This window comes from Dermacentor silvarum, chromosome 1 (genome assembly GCF_013339745.2).
Source record: "Dermacentor silvarum isolate Dsil-2018 chromosome 1, BIME_Dsil_1.4, whole genome shotgun sequence".
Lineage (NCBI taxonomy): Eukaryota > Metazoa > Arthropoda > Arachnida > Ixodida > Ixodidae > Dermacentor > Dermacentor silvarum.
The window spans coordinates 420,193,773-420,218,037 of NC_051154.1; the positions used below are offsets into that span (position 1 = coordinate 420,193,773).

Genomic DNA, 24,265 nt, shown 5'->3' on the forward strand with positions numbered 1-24,265 from the left:
CCAGCCTTTTCCGAGGATTTGGGACACTCCCCGCAGCCTTCACTATCAAGTTGCAACCCTGTCACGTGCTTCCTACTGTGGAACAATGCCTCGGGTTGCTCGGAGAGGCCAGTTTTCTCCCAAGCTGGACGCCACGTCGAGCTTCCACCGGGTCAAGCTGTCCCCCGAGTCCCAAGAATACACCACGTTCATAACCACGTTTGGCCGCGACTGCTTCCTCCGGCTGTTGTTTGGAAACACGTCTGCACCGGAGTACTTCCAGCAGCAGATGTTCCGGATCCTCGAAGGCCAAGCAGGTGTTGTGAACATGATCGACGACATCCTCGTCTTTGGGAAGACACGCTCCGAGCACGACCGCCATCTCCGACAAATCGTGGATCACCTAGCAAAGGCAAGAGTCACGCTCAACCGGGAGAAGTGCTGGTTCGCCACTTCCAGCGTCAAGTTCCTTGGCGGTCAGCGCTCAAGGCATCTCTCCTGACCCAGACAAGGTTGCGGCGATCCGAGCCATGCATGCACCCGAAGATGTCGCAGGGGTCCGTCGTCTGCTGGGCCTCGTGAATCACATCGGACGCTTCTTACCCCATGTTTCGGAGGTGACTGCGCCGATCCGAGCCTTGCCGCTCAAGAACTCTGCCTGGACTTGGGCCATGCGCAGCAGTCTGACTTCTCCCAACTAAAGAGGCTGCTGTGTTCAAACATCTGCGTGGCTCGTACAGCACCGCATACAGGACCACGGTCTCGGCCGACGCCAGCTCCTATAGCCTCGGGGCAGTACTTCTCCAGGAGCAGCCGTCGGGTGAGCGTCGGGCCGTCGCTTTCGCATGGTGGTGGTGGTAAACTTTTATTGAGAAGGCCCGAAGTAATGAAAATTAAAAAGCAGCGTTGTGGGCGGCCTTCAGGCTGCCGGTTGTGGCGTCCAGGCCGTGCCTAGTCGCGACGTCCTCTGCCCAGGTCACCAGCCGGAGTTGGAGATCCGGCTCGGTGCTGGACAAAGCAGCCTCCCACTGCTGCGGACTGGTTAGGTGCCAAGAGGCAGGGGGCAAGTGTGCCGGGCAGGAGAATAAGACGTGATCGTAATCGGCGCGGAAGCTGTCACATAAGCGGCAGGCCGGCGAGTACGTCCCGGGGTAGAAGAGGGCAAGACGTGCAGGAGTAAGAAAGGTGTGGGCCTGAAGGTGGCGCCACAAGTGTTGGTGGTGCTGAGAAGGATTTGTGCGGTGGGGGGAAGGTGAGACGAGATAGGCGGTAGTGCAAGGTGATATCGTGGTACGTGAGGAGCGCGTCGCGCGTATCCATTCCCGGCGGGGGCGGGCTTGCTCGGTCAGTCGAATCGCGAGCGATGGAATTGGCCGCCTCGTTGCCAGGATGGGCCGCGTGAGCGGGCACCCAGATGATTTGGATTGGGCGAGAGGGAACAGTGTCGGAACGCAAGATACCGGAGGCTGGGGATGCCACCCGTCCAACCGCGTAGTTGTAGACTGCAGGCTTGGAATCACTGAAAATGTATTTCGCGGAGGTTTGCGTGATGGCAAGGGCAATAGCTGCCTCTTCGGCCTCGACCGAGGTCGAAGTGTATACTGAGGCAGTAATAGTGGGTCGGAAAGAGTTGTCAGTGACTGCAAGGGCATGGGCTGGGTAGTGGCGGTACGGGGCGGCATCCACGTAAGCCACGGCGGGTTGCCGTTCGTACTGACGCCAGAGCGCGGAGGCTCGCGCTGCTCTACGGGACGGGTGGTGTTCAGGGTGCATATTCTTAGGGAGGGGATGAACGGTTAGCAGGGAGTAGACGTGGGAAGGGATGGGCAGTGAGGTGGGAAGAGGGGTAAGAAGGGAGAGTTTAAGGGTAGAGAGAAGTGCGCGACCAGGCCGAGTGCGGGAGAGACGGAGGAGCTGGGCCGTGCGATGGGCCTCCGTCAGCTCTGTAAGGGAGTTGTGGACGCCCATCGACAGTAACCGAGCCGTTGAAGCAGATGTGGGAAGAGACAGGGCCGACTTATATGCCTGGCGAATGAGGCTGTTGACTGTCTTCCTCGGTGCGTGAAAGGAAAATATACGGAAGAGAATAGATGAAGCGGCTGAGAACGAAGGCCTGAACTAGGCGGCGGAGGTCGTGTTCGCGCATGCCGTGGTGACGGTTGGCAATGCGGCGTATTAGGCGGATGGTCTGGTGTACAGTGTTTGTGAGTCGAGTGATGAGGGTGGTGTGCTTGCCATTGGACTGAAGAAAGAGTCCGAGAATGCGGAGAGTAGAGACGAGGGGAATGGGTGTGCCGTCAAGGGAGACTGAGTGGAGAAGGCGACAGGGGGGCCATCCCCCGAGGCAGAAAGAGCAAAAGCTCCGATTTGGCCGGGGAGCAGCTCAACCCGACAGACCGGGCGTGAGTCGCCACCGCGTCCACGCCCGCCTGGAGAGTGGTCTCCATGTCGCCAAGATTGCCGGTGGTCACCCATAGGGTGATGTCATCAGCGTAGAAAGCATGAGACAGAGCTGGGATAGTGCGTAGTGCACGTGCCAGCGGGAAGAGGGTGACGTTAAATAGAAGAGGGGACAAGACAGAGCCTTGGAGAGTACCCTTGTTGCCAAGTGAGAAAGAAGGAGAAGAAAGTGGGCCGTACGAGATTTCGGCTGTGCGGTGGGCGAGGAAAGCGGTCACGTAAGCATGGACACGGGGTCCGACATGAAGGGAGGAGAGAGCGTCCAAAATGGCGGTGTGGTGTACATTGTCGAATGCTTTGGTAAGGTCCAGTGCCAGGATAGCTCGAGCGCGTTTGTGGTGGGAGGGGTGTAGGACATCCTCGGAAAGCTGGAGCATGACATCCTGGGTGGACAACTGGGGACGAAAGCCGAACATAGAGTCCGGATATAGGTCATGATGATCCAGATAGGTCTGGAGGCGAGCCAGGATGACGTGCTCGTACAGCTTGCCGAGACAGGAGGCGAGAGAGATGGGGCGGAGGTGCTCGAGGGCAATAGGTTTACCGGGTTTGGGGATGAAAGAGACACGTGCATGGGTCCAGGAGGAAGGAAGAGTACCAGCCTGCCAATGCGTATTGAGAAGGTCAGTAAGGGCTTCGAGGGAGGGGGTATCTAGGTTTCGGAGTGCCTTGTTAGTGATGCGGTGCGCCCCCGGGGCCGAGGTGGTGCGGAGCGTGAGTAGCGCCGCACGAACCTCTGCCAGGGAGATGTCCGCCTCAAGGTCATGGTTGGGGGAACCGGTGTAGGCGGGAAGAGTTGCAGGGGGGTCGGTGCAGAGGTAGCGGTCCCGGAGGGCCTCCAGGAAGTCAGTATCGGTGAGTGGGGAGGAGTGAAGGAGATGGGATATATCCTTGCGCTGGGAAGCTTTGGTGTGTGTAGGGTCTAGCAGCACCCTGAGAAGTGACCACGTGTCGCGGAGACCCAGGTTGCCGGCCATGCGGTCGCATGTCTGGCCCCACTGTTGTCGAAGAAGAGAGGAGCAGTGCTCCTCCATGTCCGACGCGAGCCGGGCCAAACGGAGGCGCAGGCGGCGATTGTGTTTCTGAGCCTGCCACCGGCGGTGGACAGCGTGATAGGCCTCCCAAAGGTGCAGTAGACGGCTGTCTGCCATGGTGGAGTGTGGTGCTGCAGGGAGTGTGGATGTGGCAGCATGGACCGTCTGCCAAAAGGGTCTCAGTCCAGGCAGAGAGATCGGCGATAGGAGCAGAGGAGGAAGTAGAAAGACGAGTGGAACGGAAGCGGTCCCAGTCAACTATCTGGGTGAGACGAGTAGAGGTGCGAGCAAGGGAGGGGAGAGGGAAAGTGGTGCAGAGGATGTAGTGATCGCTACCGAAGGAGACTCCCGTATTAGACCAGGTCGGATCGGCTACATTTTTGGCGAGGGTAAGGTCCGGATTGGTGTCTCGTTGGACACTGGATCCGATTCTGGTGGGGCGAGCGAAGTCATTAAGGACGGAAAGACATTTGTTGTGGATGAAAGTCCAGAGCGAGTGGCCCTTGCGGGTGTTCTGGGGGTAGCCCCAGCTAGTATGAGGTGCGTTGAAATCGCCCAGAACGACCATGGCGTTGCGGCCAGCGCAGGAGAGCGCTTTGCGGAGGACGAAGAGTAGAGGGGCTGAAGGGGCTTTGGGAGGGCTGTACACATTGAGAACAAAGAGGCTTGCCTCAGTGCGACGGCAGGGAAGGATTTCGAGGAGATGGGCACAGTTTGAAACGTCCAGCTGGTGCAGCACGGCAGCAAGGTTACGGTGCACCAGGGTGGCAACGTTTGGGTGGGTCTCAGAAGAAGGATGAAATGAGGTGTAGTCGCGCAGCTTCACGGGAGCTAGGGGTTCCTGGAGTGCTAGGACAGAGGGGAGAGTGTCGGGAGGGATGTTCTGGAGGTGGAGCTGCAGGGTGCTCCGCTTGCCGCGGAACCCCCGACAGTTCCACTGCCAGAGATTAAGGTGCGGGGGGTGTCTGGCCATGATGGATGGCGGAGTCACCGGACGGAGTTGGGGTAGGTGCCGGGGTGAGGGGGGCGGGAAGCGAGAGGTGCGCGAGGGTGGCCTCAGTCGCGCTCTGGCGGGCCTCTAGGACCGCGACCCTGGTGTCTAGGGCGGTAAGGTGGGATTCGATGGTGGCCACGCGGTTGTCGACACTGGCGATGCGCTCCTCAAGTCGCACGAAGCGCGCCATGACGCGCTGCTCAAACGCCTCCAAGAAGGTGGTTGTTTTGCGAACGATGTCACGCTCGGGCGCTACATCATCGGAGGAGGGTGATCGGCGTTTGTGCGGGGGGTGGCGGGTGGGAGAGGAGGCGCGCGATGACGCAGCCGAGGGTGCCGTGTTCATTGGCTCCTCTACTGGCGCCGGCTGAGGCGGCGTTTGTGAAGGTGCGGTAGCTGGGCAAGGAGGAGGAGAAGGAGCGGAGGAGGACAGACGCGCTAGCGCGGCCTGCAACTGGCGCGACAGCTCCTGAATTTGTAGCTGCTGGGCAGCGATAGTGGCCTTGAGGGCCGCGGTTTGGGGGTCCGACGTGTGAGGCTGCGATTTCCAGCTTACCGGTGATGTGGTGGTGGGGGCGGTGGACGCCTCGGACCTGGGCAGAGGCGGGAAGGAGACGGAGCGGTGGCGGCTGGCAGACCGGGCCCCACGGGAGGGAGAGCGGCGGCGGGAAGGCCGAGAGGTCTTGTGGATGGGCCCGGTGGGTGGCGCTGGTGGGGGAGGCTGAGGCTTAGAGGTGGCCGGAGGTGACGACGGGCCGTTCCAGTCGAACCGGAGCTTGCACGGACGCGAGCCCGTGACGTGGGCTCCCCTGCACAAGATGCAGCAGGGGACGCAGGTCGGGGGCTCGACTGCCTTGTGAGCCTGGCCGCAGCGGTGACAGAGGGTGGACTTGGGCTTCGTGCACACGTCCGCGCGGTGGCCGGGAGCCCAGCAGTTAGTGCAGGCCTCGGCTTTCGGGCGGAACGGGTGGCAGCGGTAGATCCCGCAGTTGAATACGATGGCACTGGGGAGTGTTGTAGTGCCGACGAAGGTGATGAGGATAGATCGCGAGCGCCCCATCTGGCGTGCGTCGGCGATGGCGTAGGCGGTGTTGACATTCATGGCTTGTAGATCTTGGACGATCTCGTCTTGGGTTTGGGAGTCCACGGCGTTGTATATAATGCCGCGGAGGGCGTTGTCGGGTGCTGCCATGTAGGCACACAGGGGGTAAGAGGTGGGACCCAGGCGGAGTTCCGATACCCGAAGGTAGAGACGAGCGCGCGGTTCAGATGGGGTGCTGATAGTAAGGGAGTTGTTGTACGGATTGATCCGTACACGGTCGGCGGTGCGGGCGGTGGCATAGTCGATGGTGGCAAGCGTGCAGAGGATTTGTAGCAGGGCTCCGTTAGTGGTAGTGCGGAGGTCAAGCCCCCCTACCGGTCTGAAAACGATTTTGAAGTCCTCTGCTGGGAGGCGAGGGAGGGGAGCGTGACGACGGTGAGTGGTAGTGCTGGGGGTGATGGCTGGCGGTGGAGTAGGGGTCTTGGATGGGGGCGAGGCAGGCGGCGTCGAGGCGATGGCCTGGTGGGCCGCGGCTGCACGGTGTGCTTTCACGCCACGGATCCATCGTGAGTCGGCTTCTAGCTCAGCAGGGGTGATGGAGACGCCTTCGACTTGGTATGCCATGTCGGCTGCTTGGATGGTTGCGAACGGTTTCGGCGGAGGCGGTGAAAACGGGCGGCGTCAGCCGCAGGTGTGGCGTGGAACGCAGCTGCGCGTTGCGCAGGCGCTCGGAGTCGAGCGTTGCGCGCTATGCTTAGCGCGTCGGTGGCGGGGCAGATCACAAAAAAGGTTCGAAAAGGTCGAAAATGGTCGGAGTCATTGGCCGGCCGCCAGGTCGAGGAGAAAAGGGAGCCGAGACGGACGCCGCTTTCCCTGCTCGTGGCCTTGGTGGTGGTAGGTGTTGAGGAGCTCGCTCGAAACACGTCCGGCCTGTTCGGCGGCGGAAAGGAAAGTCCCTTTCGCATCGCGGTTCCTCACACCCACGGAACGCCGGTACAACCAAACGGAGCCTTGGCGGCCAGCTGGGCGGTGCAAAGGCTCGAGGAATACGTCCGTGGACTTCAGTTCTTCCTCGAGACGGACTATCAACCTCTGGTGGCGCTCTTGGGGTCCATGGACGTTGACCTGCTGCCACCACGGATCCAACGGTTTGCTTGAAGCTGATGCGTTTCCAGTACCAAGTACTCGACGTACCGGCGAAGCTGTTGGCAACTGCCGATACGCTTTCTCGCGCACCGCTGGATTCCCCTCCATCCAACCGGGTGAATCAAGTCGAGCTCTTTGCCCAAGAGGTCGTCCGCTGCTTCCCAGACATTGTATCGTCGCAGCTAGAGCAGTCGAGCCAGGCCCAAGCCAACGACGGCGAGTGCAGTCTGCTGCTTCAGTACTGCGCTAACGGCTGGCCCCGGCAGTCCCACTTGCCTCTCCACGTGAAGAGGAACTGGCAGTACCAAGGGGACCGCCGTCTGTGAAGGACTGCTTCTGAAAGGGTCCCGCAACGTCGTGCCGTCCACCCTTCAGCGCCGCACACTCGAGCTCCTTCATGACGGGCATCAAGGCATCAACCGGTGCAAAGCTCTGCCTCGGGAATCACTCTGGTGGCCGGGCACCAACAAGCAGATAGACACACTGGCGTCTAAATGCCCAACGTGCGCCGAAACGAGGGTGCGGCGCTGGGAACCCATGCTGCCGTCAACCACTCCAACTCGGCCCTGGGAAGAGGTGGCCGCCCATCTTTTTCATGAAACGGCCAGGATTACGTCCTTCTGGTGGATTACCACGTATACACGAACATTACATATATATTACTCTCAATTGATGTCTTAATATACGGTATAGCTAAAGGAAGCGCTTCTTTTTTTTCATATATATTTATTATTTTACTTTCTTATGCTTTTACAATACTATCGACTTCATATGATAATGCAAGCGGCACTTATAAATCGAATAGGCCCCATTGTGTTGTTGGTAATTATATTTCAGTTGCGTCAGTAACTGCACTACCAAGGTAGTATTTAGTTAGTACTAAGTGCTTTTTTCTAGCTTCAGCAGGTAGTCAAAAGTACTAGCCATCATTTTACTACCCCACTTACTAAGAAGGTAGTGCTTTTGGGGACTAGTAACGTGTTAGTATTTATGTAGTGAATATGACGACCTTTTTTAAAGAGTTAAGTGATTGTCACCAGCTTATCGAACAGCAGTGCGCGCACAGCAACTGCTTCAGGGGACGTTATAAACAATTATAGCCACACCGCCCGACGAGGCGAGTTACTTTTCCAAAAATGGCATATTGTCTAAGAACCACTGTCTGTGTAGATTTTAGGTGTGTTTCCTGAGAACACACCACTTTTGGACTTAGTTTATAAACAAGTTATTTAACATCACCTAGATTGTGTACATTTCGCTTGAATGCAATATTTGTGCGTCCATACTGTCACGTTGTGGTGACGGCCTAGAATAACACACTATTAAAAGCATAACTTCAAAACTCTTTAGTGGGCGAACCTGCGGCCAGCAAATCTCAACGATAGCAACGAGCACAGTCGGCGATCGTCGAAATCTGATCTGCAGGTGAAGCCCCACGGCTTTCATACATTTTTTTCCCCAATATTGTTGCGCAAAAACGTTAAGCCCTTACGGGCTGTTATACAGAGTGGGAGAAGAAACTTTTCAAATACATTCACACAAAAAGCATTTCCACCCTCTGCTGAAATACTTCGGCCGAGTGGTATCCTGTGAACACATTGGCATCGAGGCTGTTCCAGCCAACAATGCTTCGAATGAGACAGGAGAATTTGAATGTGTCAACACTTCGAGTGTCAGGCTGAATGGCATGCGGGTGATTTGTACGAGCCGACACTCGTTCTGGGCGTCGTAGATATAAGTCTGGGTCTATTGTCAAGTTTTTTTTTTATCATAAAGCTCGTACAGGAATTTAAGCCGCGCTATTTATAACAGCGGAGCTGTTTAAGCCGGCCGCTATTCCGTTAGTCGTCCACAAAAAATATGGACCGATCCTGGCGGTAGTGCAGAAAGGATCCAAGCGCAATGGCACATACCCCTGCAAACTAGGGAAGCTGAGCCTGGCTAAGTCTAGATAAGCATGGTTAGGACTACTTAAGCTTAGTCATACATCGATAGCCAATCGATAGGCCATCAATAGCTAACCGATAATCAATCAATAATCAATAAATTCCAGAAAATGTTGGGGATGAATTGGTAGTGCTTAGCCTGGCCTAAATAAGTAGTCAATACCTTGAGATAGCCAATCAATAGCTAATCGATAATCGATCATCATAATCAGCCTATATTTATGTCCACTAATTGTTAATTGTCGGAGTCATGAGTAGTGGCCGAATATTGCACCAGGGAGGCCAATTCCAGTTCTGGTGAGGGAGTGACTTTTGATGAAGCTTAGTGGGCCTTCCTAGTTTGGTTGTACCTGTACAACTAGTATGGCCCCACTAGCTCTCGGCAATTTTTTTTTCTTGCCGGTGTCAGGCACCACTCCATGCCTGAAAATGTAGTGGACTGGAGTAGGATTAATGAGAGGGTAGCAGTCGTCGTAATAAAGCTGCATAGGAGGCACAAAATGAAGGTAGTACAAGCCTACGCCCCAACCTCTAGTCACGATGATGAAGAAATAGAACACTTCTATGAAGATGTTGAATTAGCAATGAGAAAGGTGCAAACTCAGTATACTGTAGTCATGGGCGACTTCAATGCAAAAGTGGCGAAAAAGCAGGTTGGTGAGCAAGCACTTCGCAACTACGGCATCGATTCTAGGAATGCAAGAGGAGAGATGCTAGTAGAATTCGCGGAAAGAAATAGACTCCGAATAATGAATACCTTCTTCAGGAAGCGCAGAAACAGGAAGTGGACCTGGAAAAGCCCTAATGGAGAAACAAGGAATGAAATAGATTTCATACTCTGCCGATCCAAGCATAGTACAGGATGTAGAAGTGTTAGGCAACGTAAAGTGCAGTGACCATAGGTTAGTGAGGTCCAGGATTTCTCTCAATTTGAAGAGAGAAAGAGTAAAATTAGTCAAGAGGAAACAGGCCAACCTAGAGGCAGTAAGGGTAAAAGACCAATTCAGGCTGGTGCTCGCAAACAAATATGCAGCTTTAGAACAGGAAGATAAAGACAACATAGAGGTAATGAATGAAACCGTAACTAGGTTGATCTCAGAAGCAGCAATTGAAGTGGGAGGTAAGGCACCAAGGCAACCAGTAGGTAAGCTCTCCCAAGAAACAAAGGACCTAATAAAGAAACGACAAAAGATGAAAATGTCCAACTCAAGAGATCAGATAGAATTCGCTGAACTGTCAAAACTGATCAACAAGAAGAAAGTAAGGGATATTCGAAACTATAACGTGGGGAAGATTGAGGAAGCCGTAAAATATGGACGCAGCATTAAATCAGCAAGAAGAAAGCTTGGCATAGGACAAGGCAAGATGTATGCACTGAAAGATAAGCATGGTAATATTGTTACGGGGATAACGTTTATTTAGGGAGTGAGTATGGCTATATACAAGGTTTGGACAAGCAGCAGCGACGGATGCAAGGCTGTCGCGCGCCTCTGGCCACATCGTCGCCGTCGTCTTCGTCCGACCGACAGTAGCAGCCCCTTCACTGTCTCGTTTGGGGGTGATAAGCAGTTGTGAGCTTGTGGTGGGTAGAGCAGGAACGAAGGATGTCATCGATGACGCGAGACAAAAAGTATCGGCCTTGATCGGTCAGAAGTTGTCGAGGAGCACCATGATGCAGGATGATGTCATGAAGGAGAAAGTCGGCGATATCCGTAGCGCAACTGGTTGGGAGGGCACGGGTAATGGCGTATCGCGTCGCGTGTCGGTCGCTACGGCGACCCACTTGTTGCCTGATGTCGAGGTTGGAAAGGGACCAAGAAGGTCGAGCCCAACACGAAAGAATGGTTCGGCGGGAATGTCTATAGGGTGAAGCAGACCGGCAGGTAACATAGCTGGCCTCTTGCTGCGCTGGCATTTGTCGCAGCTAGCGACATATCGTTGGACGGAGCGATAGAGACCAGGCCAGAAGAAACGGCGCCTGACGCGATCATAAGTGCGGGTGACACCAAGGTAGCAGTGGGCTCATCGTGAAGCTGGCGAAGGACATCTGACTGCAGATGGGCAGGCACGACAAGGAGGCGTTCAGGGCCCTCAGGATGCGGTATATTATTATTGTCAATATTATTGCGGTATAAGGTGCCGTCCTGAAGGAAGAACAAGTGGAGGGAAGAATCGGGTGTGGCGGAGTTGAGACTGGCGATGATAGACCGTAAAGCCGAGTCGCGGCGTTGTTCGTCCCGTATATTAACGAGGTCCGAGATAGACAAGACGTAGGCGTCGGTGTCTTGCTCGGAGACGTCAGGGGAGTCCACGGGATGCCGTGAGAGACAGTCGGCATCTTGATGAAGCTGACCGGACTTGTGCACCACTGAAAACGAGTATTCTTGGAGGTGCAGAGCCCAACGACCAAGGCGTCCTGTAGGGTCTTTGAGCGAAGAAAGCCAACAGAGGGCGTGATGATCAGTTACGACGGTAAAGGTGCGGCCAAACAGGTAGGGACGAAATTTGGCGACAGCCCAGACAAGAGCAAGACACTCTCGTTCCGTGATGGAGTAATTCTTCTCCGGTGCGGAAAGGAGGCGGCTAGCGTACGCAATAACACAGTCGTGGCCGCTCTGACGCTGAGCGAGGACGGCACCGATTCCATGGCCGCTGGCATCTGTGCCAAGTTCCGTCGGTGCAGTCGGGTCAAAATGCGCTAAAATAGGGGAAGTCGTCAGGGCATCTATAAGCGCCGAAAAGGCAGCTGCTTGGGGTGAGCCCCATGTAAAAGCAACGTCTTTTTTGAGGAGCGCAGTAAGGGGACGCGCAATGTCGGCGAAATTACGAATAAAACGTCGGAAATAGGAGCACAATCCTATAAAACTGCGTACGTCTTTGGCCGAAGGTACAGGAAAATGCTTCACGGCGCGAACTTTTTCAGGATCGGGCTGGACACCTGTCGCGTTGACGAGATGGCCAAGTACGGTTATTTCACGGCGTCCGAAACGGCATTTCGAGGCGTTGAGTTGGAGACCGGCATTGCGGAATACCTCGAGAATGGTGGAGAGGCGCTGAAGATGGCTGTCAAATGTTGGCGAAAAAACAATGACATCGTCAAGGTAGCACAAGCAGGTTGACCATTTCAAGCCACGAAGAAGCGAATTCATCATGCGCTCGAATGTGGCCGGCGCATTGCAAAGGCCGAAAGGCATCACTTTAAAGTGATAGAGGCCATCGGGAGTTACGAATGCGGTTTTTTCGCGGTCCAGTGGGTCAACAGCAATCTGCCAATAACCTGAGCGAAGGTCAATAGATGAGAAATATTGGGTGCCGTGAAGACAGTCGAGTGCGTCGTCGATACGGGGCAAGGGATAGACGTCCTTTTTCGTAATCTTGTTGAGGTGTCGATAGTCAACACAAATCGCCAAGTGTTGTCCTTTTTCTTGACCAGCACAACAGGAGCGGCCCAAGGACTCGAGGACGGTTCGATGATGTTCGTGGCCAGCATTTTATCGACTTCCTTTTGGATTATGGCACGTTCCGCAGCGGAAACGCGATAAGGGCGCCGGTGAACCGGTTGAGCATCACCGGTGTGGATGGAGTGCTGAACAACTGTTGTCTGGCCTAAAGGGCGATTTTCGAGATCAAAGATATCGGAATACGACAGCAAGACCCGGCGAAGATCTTCTGCTTGCGTATGCGAAAGGTCGGCTGATATCATTTTCTCGAAATTGGCACATAGCGACGAGGTGACTGTGAGAGAGCCGGAAACAGTTCGAGGGCCGTCGACGGCTAACACAGAAATCGCGCATTCTTGCAACGACGACATGGTGGCAAGCGCGATGCCAGCAGGTAGCACGTGGGTAGAAAGACCAAAGTTCAAAAGCGGCAGGCAGGTTTTGTTGTCGCGTACGGTAACCACAGTGTGCGGGAGAACGAGAGTGCATCAGGACCACGTCGAGAATCGGGGAAACAACGTATTCACCATCGCACACAGGAGGAGAGGGACTTAATGGGACGTACATGGAGGCTTCGGTGGCAGGTGGAGGAACTCGACAGAACATAAGCGGCTGGGAGTGTCTGATAGTACGTGGGCGTCGAAAGGGAGCTCCAGTTGAAGTACACCTGTGGAGCAGTCGATAAGGGCTGAGTGCGTCGAGAGAAAGTCTAGGCCGAGGATCACGTCGTGGGGACACTGCGCAAGCACGGCAAACAAACCAATGGTCTGATGGCCAGCAATGCACACTCGGGCGATGCACATACCAAGAACGGCAGACGAGCTGCCATCAGCGACCCGTACTGTGCTCTGAATTGCGGGCGTAATCACTTTGCGGAGCTGAGTACGGAGAGCAGCGCTCATTATTGAAATCTGCGCTCCTGTGTCTATGAGGGCCGTAACGGTGACGTCGTCCACTTGAATGTCCAGAAGGTTTCGGCGCTTAGGTACAGTCAACAGAGGATTTGTATATCGGGTCACTGATGCAGCGTCACCTCCGGGAGCTGCACGGCTTAGTTTTCCGGAGCGTAGGTGCCAGGCCGTGCAGGGGACGATGACCGGTATGGTCGCGGCGATCGAGATCGACGGCCTTGTGGGGACGGTGAGCGGCTAAACCTGGAGTGTGGAGCGGCGGCATCGGAAGCATCGGAAGCATGTGGATCAGAGCGAGGGGAAAACCGTCGAATGTTGCCTCCAGGACGACGCCAAGATCCAGTGCTCCATTTTGAAGGCGACGACCAGCTACTGCGGCAGTGACGGGCAATGTGTCCAACGCGAGAGCAGTTGAAACATATGGGTCGGTCGTCTGCCGTCGTCCAGTCAGCCGGGTTTCTGTAGCGCGAAGGGTAGACCTAGTTCTGGGTGACATTTGCAGGGGTATGTTCGGATGTACGAATGGAACAGACGGCCGATGATAATCCCATATTCACGAACTCCTGACGGACGAATGCTTTTATGAGTGACACGGTGGGCAGGTTGGCTGACTGAATGTCTGGAAGAACGGCCGTAGGAGCTAGAGCTTCAAGTCCGCGGCGGACAATACGCGTTACATCTTCTGACGCTGTAGCCGGTACAGGCGTCGGTGGGTCTTCGCATGATGATGTGGCGGCAGTGTTAGCTAGCCGAAGGAACTGGCGGGTGATGCGGCGACTCTTCGCTTGTTCAAAGCGCTGGCATTCCTTAACTATGGCGTCGACCGTCGTACAGTCCTTACACAACAGTAGATTAAACGCGTCGTCGGCTATTGCTTTCAAAATATGCGATATCTTGTCATCTTCGGCCATTTGTGCGTCAACTTTTCGACAAAGGCCCAGGACGTCCTGTATGTACGAAATGTACGATTCAGTGGTCGTCTGGATACGAGATCCCAACTCCTTTTTAGCGGCCTGCTGTCGGTCAAATGATCTGCCGAACAACTCACGCAGCTTCGCCTTGCAAGCGTCCCAATTTGTAAGATCTTCATGCGTCCGGTACCACACGCGTGCCGTCCCTTTCAGATAGAATATCGCGTTGGCTAACATAACCGTGGGGTCCCACCTGTTGTGGTTGCTGACGCATTCGTACATGTCGATCCAGTCTTCGACATCCAAGCCATCTGTGCCAGAAAAGGTTCCCGGGTCTTGTGGGTGCAAAAGAATCACAGGAGCCGGTGGCTGCTGCACCGTCGACACTTCACTGGTCATCGCGGAGCAACCAAGACGGCGACCGCTTCGAAGTTCCGTGCTTGGTTGACGGAGCCGGCACGTTGACAGGTTTACCGAGCACTTCCACCAAAGATGTTACGGGGATAACGTTTATTTAGGGAGTGAGTATGGCTATATACAAGGTTTGGACAAGAAGCAGCGACGGATGCAAGGCTGTCGCGCGCCTCTGGCCACTTCGTCGCCGTCGTCTTCGTCCGACCGACAGTAGCAGCCCCTTCACTGTCTCGTGGCAATATCATCAGCTATTTCGATGACATGGTAAAAGCAGCGGAAGAATTCTATACTGACCTATACAGTACCCAAAACAGCCAAACTACTTTCATTCGAAATAGTGATGAACCGGATACAGAGGCTCCTTCTATAACTAGCGATGAAGCTAGAAGGGCCGTGAAAGACATGTCCAGGGGAAAAGCTGCTGGAAAAGATGGAATAACTGTAGATTTAATCAAGGATGGAGGAGATATCATAATTGAAAAGCTTGCGACCCTTTATACGCAATGCCTCACAACTTCAAGTGTACCAGAGAGCTGGAAGAACGCCAACATTATACTAATCCATAAGAAGGGAGACGTTAAAGAATAGAAGAATTATAGACCCATTAGCTTGCTTTCAGTATTGTATAAAATATTCACCAAGATAATTTCTAATAGAATCAGGGCAACACTTGACTTCAGCCAACCAAGAGAACAGGCTGGCTTCAGGAAGGGATATTCTACAATGGATCATATCCATGTCATCAATCAGGTAATCGAGGAATCTGGGGAGTACAATCAACCTCTCTATATGGCTTTCATAGATTATGAAAAGGCATTTGATTCAGTAGAGATACCAGCAGTCATAGAGGCATTGCGTAATCAAGGAGTACAAGAGGCATACGTGAATATCTTAGCAAACATCTACAAGGATTCCACAGCTACCTTGGTTCTCCAAAAGAAAAGTAGAAAGTTACCTATGAAGAAAGGGGTCCAGGCAAGGAGACACTATCTCTCCAATGCTATTCACTGCATGCCTAGAAGAAGTATTCAAGCCCTTAGACTGGGAAAGCTTAGGAGTGAGGATCAAGGTGAATATCTCAGCAACCTACGATTTGCTGATGACATTGGCCTATTCAGCAACAATGGAGACGAATTACAGCAAATGATTGAGGACCTTAACCGAGAAAGTGTAAGAGTGGGGTTGAAGATTAATATGCAGAAGACTAAGATAATGTTCAATAGCCTGGCAAGAGAACAAGAATTTAGGATCGCCAGTCAGCCTCTAGAGTCTGTAAAGGAGTACGTTTATCTAGGTCAATTACTCACAGGGGACCCTGATCACGAGAAAGAAATTTACAGAAGAAAAAAATTGGGTTGGAGTGCATACGGCAGGCATTGCCAAATTTGTCCTAACTGGGAGCTTACCACTGTCGTTGAAAAGAAAAGTGTACAATCATTGCATTCTACCGGTGCTAACATATGGGGCGGAAACTTGGAGGTTAACAAAGAAGCTCGAGAACAAGTTAAGGACCGCACAAAGAGCGATGGAACGAAAAATCTTAGGACTAACGTTAAGATACAGGAAGAGAGCGGTGTGGATCAGAAAACAAACGGGAATAGCCGATATTCTAGTTGACATTAAGCGGAAGAAATGGAGCTGGGCAGGCCATGTAATGCGTAGGATGGATAACCGGTGGACCATTGGGGTTACAGAATGGATACCAAGAGAAGGGAAGCGCAGTCGAGGTCGGCAGAAAACCAGATGGGATGATGCAGTTAGGAAATTTGCAGGCGCAAGTTGGAATACGCTAGCGCAAGACACGGGTAATTGGAGATCGCAGGGAGAGGCCTTCGTCCTGCAGTGCACATAAAATAGGCTGATGATGATGATGATGATGATGATTTATGTCCACTGCAGGACGAAGGCCTCTCCCTGCAATCTTCAATTACCTCTGTCTTGCGCTAGCCGATTCCAACTTGCACCTGCAAATTTCAAAACTTCATCACCCCACCTAGTTTTCTGCCGTCCTCGCCTGCGCTTCCCTTCTCTTGGTATCCACCCTGTAACTCTAATGGCCCACTGGTTATCCATCCTACACATTACATGGCCTGCCCAGCTCAGTTTTCCCCTCTTAACGTCAACTAGAATGTCGGCTGCCCCCGTTTGCTCTCCGATTCACACCGCTCTCTTCCTGCCTCTTAACGTTAAGCCTAACATTTTTCGTTCCATCGCTCTTTGTGCGTTCCTTAACTTGTTCTCGAGCTTCTTTGTTAACCTCGAAGTTCCTGTCCCATATGTTAGCACCGGTAGAATGCAATGATTGTACACTTTTTTTTTTCAATGAAAGTGGTAAGCTCCCAGTCAGGGTTTGGTAATGCCTGCCGTAGCAATCAATCAAGTTTATTTTCATTTTGTCAAAGATACAGAAAGAAGGACTGTGACAAAAAGCTGTTTGTCAGAAAAGATTGACTAGGTCACAGCCCCATAGAAAAATTTCGGAGCGGTAACAGCACTACCGTAAAATAAATGAAAAATTGACACTTAACAGACAGCGTAGTGCAATAGGGCACACACTAAGGTATGGAAATGTAAAGTTAAAATAGAACAGTTTAAGGAGCTATTACAATCTGCATAAAAAATAAATACAATACAATTTCTTAGAAAAATGAATATCTGAAATGCTGTCAAACTACAAATATCTAGAATAAACACACTGAAAATACAAGAAAAAAATAGTATAGAAATCAACTTGTTCCAAACAGTTACATACAACCAGATGAAACAATTCGATACGATTATCGATTTGATAAATCAGAAGGTTCGTAATAAAAACAAGTGTTTCATCACTGTATATAACTTGCGGATATCCTGATATAAACACATGTCAGTATGCAGCATAAACTGTGAAACCGCGCCTGCAGTTGCTGCCCTCTCGCAGAACCGAGTCGGCACATATGATCCAGCGGTTGCCTTTGGTTAGTTAGTTAGTGGCGCAAAAGCGACTCGGGCTATGCTGCGCCAAACACCAGGGTGTTATAAACTAAAATTTAAAAACACCAAAAGCTGTGTATACAGGATGTTTCAGCGAACACTTTCAAAATTTATTTAAGATTGCCGGTGGCAGATAGCCCAAGAGGCGGACATAACTTGCACAAATAATTGAAATGCATAATCGACTGATTAACATAAATTTACTAATTAAGTTTTTAACTAATTACCTCATGGCCCATATTGCAATTTAGAAATTGTAGCCGTGGAGTTCGCAAGGCGGATCCACTTAGAATTAATTCTCAGGATGACACCAGTTTCGAGATTAATTCCCGAACCTTGCGGAGAAATGCATTGGCGTTCCAGTTAAGTTTGTGCTTCAATGCATAAAACGACGTTTTGTTAAGAACCTAACTGGAACGCCAATGCATTTCTCCGCAAAGTTCGGGAATTAATATCTCGAAACTGGTGTCATCCCGAGAATTCGTTCCAAGTGGATCCGCTTTGCGAACTCCACGGCTACAATTTGCAAATTGCAATATGGGCCATCAGGCAATTAGTTAACAACTTAATTAGTGAATTTCTGTTATTTGATTATGCACGTCAATTGCTTGTGCAAGTAATGTCCGCCTCTTCGAGTAGACCAGCTCATGAACTAGAATTGTGCTATCTGCCACAGGCAATCTTAAAGAATTTTTGAAAGTGTTCACTGAAACACCCTGTATAGTTTGTGTAAAAAGCCGGTGTCGTCTAAGCACGTCAGGTAATGGTACTAGGGGATCGTCTCCTAAAACTAAAGCAGGATGTAAAGGTATGTGTGACATGTACAAGTTCTGCAAAAGTTTTCGTCTGCGTGTTTCAATGTGTGTACAGTCTGTTTCACACTCAGGTGAAATCTCGGAGCGCATTGCATCGCGATGCGGGGAGCGCTGGAGTCGGGTGCCGGAAGTAGCTCACGCAGGCGCAGACGGTCGAGGAGCGTTATCTTGAACCGCGTCGACTGATACGGCGGCGCGCGCTGGCCGCATCGTCGGGAAGCGTGCTACTGTCAGAGTTTCTCGCTATAACACCTAGAGGGTAAACTGGCGCCACCGTCTATGTGAGTTTCTTAAAGGGCTCCCGTGCCCTCATGGGAATGACGGGATATGTGTCTGCGAGGCTTGTGTTGGCTGGTGTTGTACGAGGCTTCATCTAAAACGTGGATATGGCTACACAAATAACGCGTTCTTAAAATAAAATCTACACAAAAGGCTTTCATTCACCCATATTACATCTCTCAATAAAGTTTACTCACATACAATGCAGCATCAAGCGAAGAAAAGCAAGAACAGATGACAAGTTGTTCCAAAGCGAGCGAGAATCTTGTCTGCCCTCCAAGTTTAGCGGCCAGCTGATACTGTCACGTAGTAGTGACGCCGAAGAAAACAGTCGTAAAACTGTTTACGACGAAACTGGTTGTTTATTGGGCGAACCTGTGCCCACAAAAGCAAGGTACACTCAAAGCACAACGATAGCGGCGAACACAGTCGGCGATCGTCGAAAATCTGATCAGCGGCGAGACGCGTCGGCTTTTATACCTGAGTCATCGAAGGTTCCAGATTAATCCCTGATGCACGCGTGTCTTCCAGAAAGTTCTAGACAATTCGCGTCGGTCACACAATCAGATAACATAAGCGTCGGTGAAAACAGGCAACGAAAAGAAGCATCCGATAACGTTCTAGAAACTTCCGATACAGGCGCGTCCTGCGCCGAGCGATACCGTTTAACACTTGTTAGCCGGTGGAAAGCGGCCACCGGTGAAAGAAACATGTATACGTGTCAATACCCTCCCTTTAAAAAGCATCGTCCCGATGCGGCAAACAAGAAAGCGAAAACAAAACCACGCGTACAGAAAGGGACAAAAATAACAAAGCAACAAAGGACCTAAGTTCGTCAGCGGGCATAGAAAGGCTTAAGACGCACCACGTGGATGACTTCAGGTCGTGCGCGGCGCCGCTGTGATTGCGAAATACCGTCTGGCACGTCCTCATAGTCCAGTGCGCCAATACGTCGGATGATCTTATATGGTCCTAAATAGCGACGTAAGAGTTTCTCGCTAAGTCCTCGTAGGCGTATCGGAGTCCAGACCCAAACACGGTCTCCGGGCTGGTACTCGACGTAGCGTCGTCGAAGATTGTAGTGTCGGCTGTCGGTTCTCTGCTGGTTCTTGATGCGCAGGCGGGCGAGCTGTCGACCTTCTTCGGCACGCTGCAAATAGGTGGCAACGTCGAGATTTTCTTCCGCGGAGACATCCGGTAGCATGGCGTCAAGCGTCGTTGCCGGTTTCCCTCCGTAGACCAGGTTGAACGGCGCCATGTGCGTCGTTTCTTGCATGGCCGTGTTGTATGCGAAGGTCGCGTACGGAAGGATGGCATCCCACATCTTGTGTTCGACGTCGACGTACATTGCCAGCATGTCGGCGATGGTCTTATTTAGGCGCTCGGTGAGGCCATTCGTCTGCGGGTGGTAGGCGGTGGTCCGGCGATGGCTTGTCTGGCTGTAGCGCAGGATGGCTTGAGTTAGTTCAGCCGTAAAGGCCGTACCTCTGTCGGTGATGAGGACTTCTGGGGCACCGTGGCGCAGGAGGATGTTCTCAACGAAGAATCGGGCTACCTCGGCGGCACTGCCTTCGGGCAAGGCTTTTGTTTCGGCGTAACGGGTGAGGTAGTCCGTAGCTACGACGATCCATTTATTCCCGGACGTCGACGTCGGAAAAGGCCCCAGTAAGTCCATCCCGATCTGCTGGAACGGTCGGCGAGGTGGCTCGATCGGCTGTAGAAGTCCGGCTGGCCTTGTCGGCGGTGTTTTGCGTCGCTGACAGTCTCTGCATGTCCTTACGTAATGGGCGACGTCGGCAGAGAGGCGAGGCCAGTAGTATTTTTCTTGTATTCTCGCGAGCGTGCGGGAAAAACCGAGATGTCCAGCCGTTGGGTCGTCATGGAGAGCTTGCAGAACCTCTGGACGCAATGCTGAGGGTACCACGAGGAGGTAGTTGGCTCGGAGGGGCGAGAAGTTCTTCTTTAGGAGAATGTCGTTTTGCAAGAAAAACGACGCCAATCCTCGCCTGAACACCTTCGGCACAATGACGGTCTTGCCTTCCAGGTAGTCTACAAGGCCCCTTAGTTCGCGGTCGGCTCGCTGTTGTTCGGCGAATTCATCGGCACTGATGGGTCCCAAGAAAGTGTCGTCATCCTGGTCGTCTTGTGGCGGCGGTTCTGCGGGGGCACGAGACAAGCAGTCGGCGTCAGAGTGCTTTCGCCCGGACTTGTAAACGACGGTGATGTCGAATGCTTGAAGTCTAAGACTCCATCGTGCGAGGCGACCTGAAGGATCCTTCAAGTTAGCTAGCCAACGCAAGGCGTGGTGGTCGCTCACAACTTTAAAGGGCCTGCCATAGAGGTAGGGACGAAACTGATGTAGCCCAGATGATGGCGATGATGGCCTTTTCTGTTGTGGAATATTTTGCTTCCGCCTTCGATAGCGACCGGCTAGCGTAACTTACAACCCTTTCTAGTCCGTCAGTCCTCTGCACAAGAAGGGCGCCGAGTCCTACGCTGCTTGCGTCGGTGTGGACTTCGGTATCGGCGTTTTCGTCGAAATGCGCAAGTATTGGCGGCGATATTGCAGGCGTCGCTTCAGTTCTTCAAAGGCTTCGACTTGCGGCGTCTCCCACTTGAACTCGACGTCGGCCTTCGTGAGGTACGTCAGTGGCTCGGCGATCCGTGAAAAGTCCTTGACGAAGCGCCTGTAATAGGCGCACAGTCCAAGAAATCTACGCATTGCTTTCTTGTCGGCCGGCGGAGGAAAGTTGGAGATGGCTGCAGTTTTCTGAGGGTCGGGGCGCACTCCAGACTTGTTGATGACGTGGCCCAAGAACAAGAGCTCCTCATATGCGAAGCGGCACTTCTCTGGCTTTAACGTGAGTCCGGAGGTTTTGATTGCTTGAAGAACTGTTTCAAGGCGCCGCAGGTGTTCTTCGAAGCTTGAGGCAAACACAACGACGTCGTCCAAATAGACGAGGCAAGTCTGCCACTTCAAGCCTGCCAGTACTGTATCCATGACGCGTTGGAAAGTCGCAGGTGCCGAGCAAAGACCAAACGGCATGACCTTGAACTCGAACAGTCCGTCTGGTGTTATAAAAACAGTCTTCTCCCGGTCCCTCTCGTCGACTTCGATTTGTCAGTAGCCGGTTTTGAGGTCCATCGACGAAAAATACTTTGCGTTGTAGAGTCGATCCAAGGCGTTGTCAATCCGTGGGAGGGGGTATACGTCCTTCTTCGTGATCTTGTTGAGGCGACGATAATCGACGCAGAAACGTAGGGTTCCATCCTTCTTCACTAATACCACGGGGGACGCCCACGGCCTCTTGGACGGCTGGATGATGTCGTCGCGTAGCACTTCGTCGACTTGTTGAATATAGCTTCGCGTTCGCGCGCCGAAACTCGGTACGGGCTCTGACGGAGTGGGCGGACATTTCCGTCGGTTATGATGCGGTGCTTGGCGACAGGGGTTTGTCGAACTTTTGACGACGACGAGAAGCAGTCCTTGTATTGCAGGAGCAGAGCTTTTAGTTGTTCTTTCTTATGCCTGGGAAGGTTCTGATTGAAGTCGAAAGTTGGTTCAGGTATTATAGTCCTCGTTGCAGGTGCACTGGAATCCGTGAAGGCGAAAGCACTGCTGGCTTGTACTATTTCGTCGATGTAGGCGACCGTGGCGCCTTTGTTAATGTGCTTGTATTCGGGGCTGAAGTTCGTGAGCATCACCCTTGCTTTCCCTGCACGTAGCTCAGCTATGCCTCTAGCGACGCAAATTTCACGGTCGAGCAGTAAGTGATGATCGCCCTCGATGACGCCCTCCATGTCTGCAGGCACTTCGGTACCGACGGAAATCATTACGCTGGAGCGAGGCGGAACGGTGACTTGTTCTTCAAGCACATTCAAGGCATGGTAACTTATGCTTGTATCCAGTGGTATCGCGTTGTACGTTGAAAGCGTTATCAACTTGGACCTTAAGTCGATGACTGCACCGTGTTGGTTTAGAAAGTCCATGCCTAGGATGACATCCCTGGAGCAGTGCTGCAGGATTACGAAGCTCGCCGGGTAAGTGCGGTTGTTTACCGTGACTCGCGCTGTGCAGATTCCAGCCGGCGTTATTAGGTGGCCTCCCGCTGTCCGGATATCGGGTCCTTGCCAGGCCGTCTTCACCTTCTTGAACTTGGCGGCGAACGCGCCACTGAAGACGGAATAGTCGGCGCCCTGTGTCGACGAGAGCGGTGACGTTATGACCATCGATGAGCACGTCTAAGTCAGTAGACCGTCGTCTAGCATGACGATTAAGTCGTAGCGTCGGATCACGGCTGCGTCGGCTTGCTCCGCTGCTGCTATGTCGCGTCGGCAGGTCTTCTTTCGGCGGCGAAGTGTTGTCGTCAAGGCTCTTGCCAGGCGGCGTGCTTATATCTCGTCGTGATGATTCGCGAATATTCTTCGATGGCGGCGGAGGATCTTCGGCATTGCGTCGTACAGCAACCGCACCTCCATCGGTTGCTGCCTTTAGTTTCCCGGGTAAGGGCTGGGAGATCGGCCCCGGGTGGGACCGTTGTACTGACGGCGATGCGGCGAGATGTAGCGGCCTGGTGACGGCGAGCGTGAGGATCGTCGTGGTTGCCACTGGGCTCCGGCGAGGTAGTCGGTGATGTCGCGCGGTCGTTCACCTCGCACGGGACGCGGCGCGTTGACGGGGAACGCTCGTAGGCCCATCTCGCGGTATGGGCATCGGCGGTAGACATGGCCGGCTTCCCCACAGTGATAGCAGAGCGGGCGGTGGTCGGGGGCGCGCCAAATGTCCGTCTTCCGCTGGTAGCTGCGCTGGGCGACGGGCGGGCGTGCTGGCGGCGGCGGCGGTGGACGACGGAACTGCGGCGTTACGGGGCCCTGGCGCGAGCGCGGAGGGGGGCCTTGACGACGGGCGACGGCGGCGTAGGTCAGCGCTTCCGGCTGGGGTTGCGGCGATTGTGGATCGGGAATTCCAAGTGAGCGCTGAACTTCGTCTTTGACGACGCCGGCGATAGATGCCACGTGAGGCTGCGACCTGGGAAAGAGCTTATGCAGCTCCTCGCGAACGACCGCTCTGATGGTATCGCGCAGGACACGTCGGCGCCTAGCGCTTGAGCGTCGGCGTAGTTGGTCAGGGCACGGCGGCTGTATTGCCTGACGCGCATTTCAAGCGTCTTCTCGATCGTTGTAGCCTCGGAAATTCGGCGACAGTCTTGGGCGGGTTGCGCATCAATCCGGCGAATAGTTGCTCTGACACCCCGCATCAAGAACCGAACTTTCTTTTCTTCAGACATGTCGGGGTCGGCGTGGCGAAAGAGGCGAGTCATCTCCTCCGTGAAGATCGCGATGTTCTCGTTCGGCAATTGCACTCTGGTTTCTAAGAGAACCTCTGCCCTCTCCTTTCGTACGACACTCGTGAAGGTCCTCACGAAGCTCTCACGAAAAAGGTCCCACGTAACCAGGGTGGTCTCTCTGTTCTCAGGCGATAGCAATCCGCCGTTTGCAGAGTTGACGCACTCACATCGCGCCCGCTTTCTCGATGTTTTTTCGGTGGACCACCTCCAGGGACCCACTGAAGATTTATACCATCTGATCCGGGAAGTGCTCCGGAATCCTACGACACCAATTTCGGCCCAACCGGACCAGTTATCGGCATTGTACGACCATTTTCCCACATCCACCACTTGGCGGCCCCGCTAACCCTAACGACGAGTAGGGCAGCGGTGGCGACGCCGGCGGGTGTGCGCATGGAGACGGCGATCACGGCACCGACGACGAGCCTGAGGGCAGGCACTAGCGCCGGGGGGCCTTCCACATCGACTCAGCACATTCCGAAGCCGTCTGTCGACGACGAAGGTATGGACTTTAATGACACTCGAACATCCCTCACGTCATCCCATCACGAAGATGGCACGGTGGACAGAGAT

At 53.3% G+C, this 24,265-nt stretch overlaps 1 protein-coding gene across 3 annotated transcripts in view; it reads right to left on the reverse strand.

Annotated features, from left to right (window-relative positions):
- The window catches only part of LOC119437613 (choline transporter-like protein 4), a 629,795-nt gene that overhangs the window by 515,451 nt on the left and 90,079 nt on the right, over window positions 1-24,265 (reverse strand). The gene's annotated exons all lie outside the window — the stretch shown is intronic.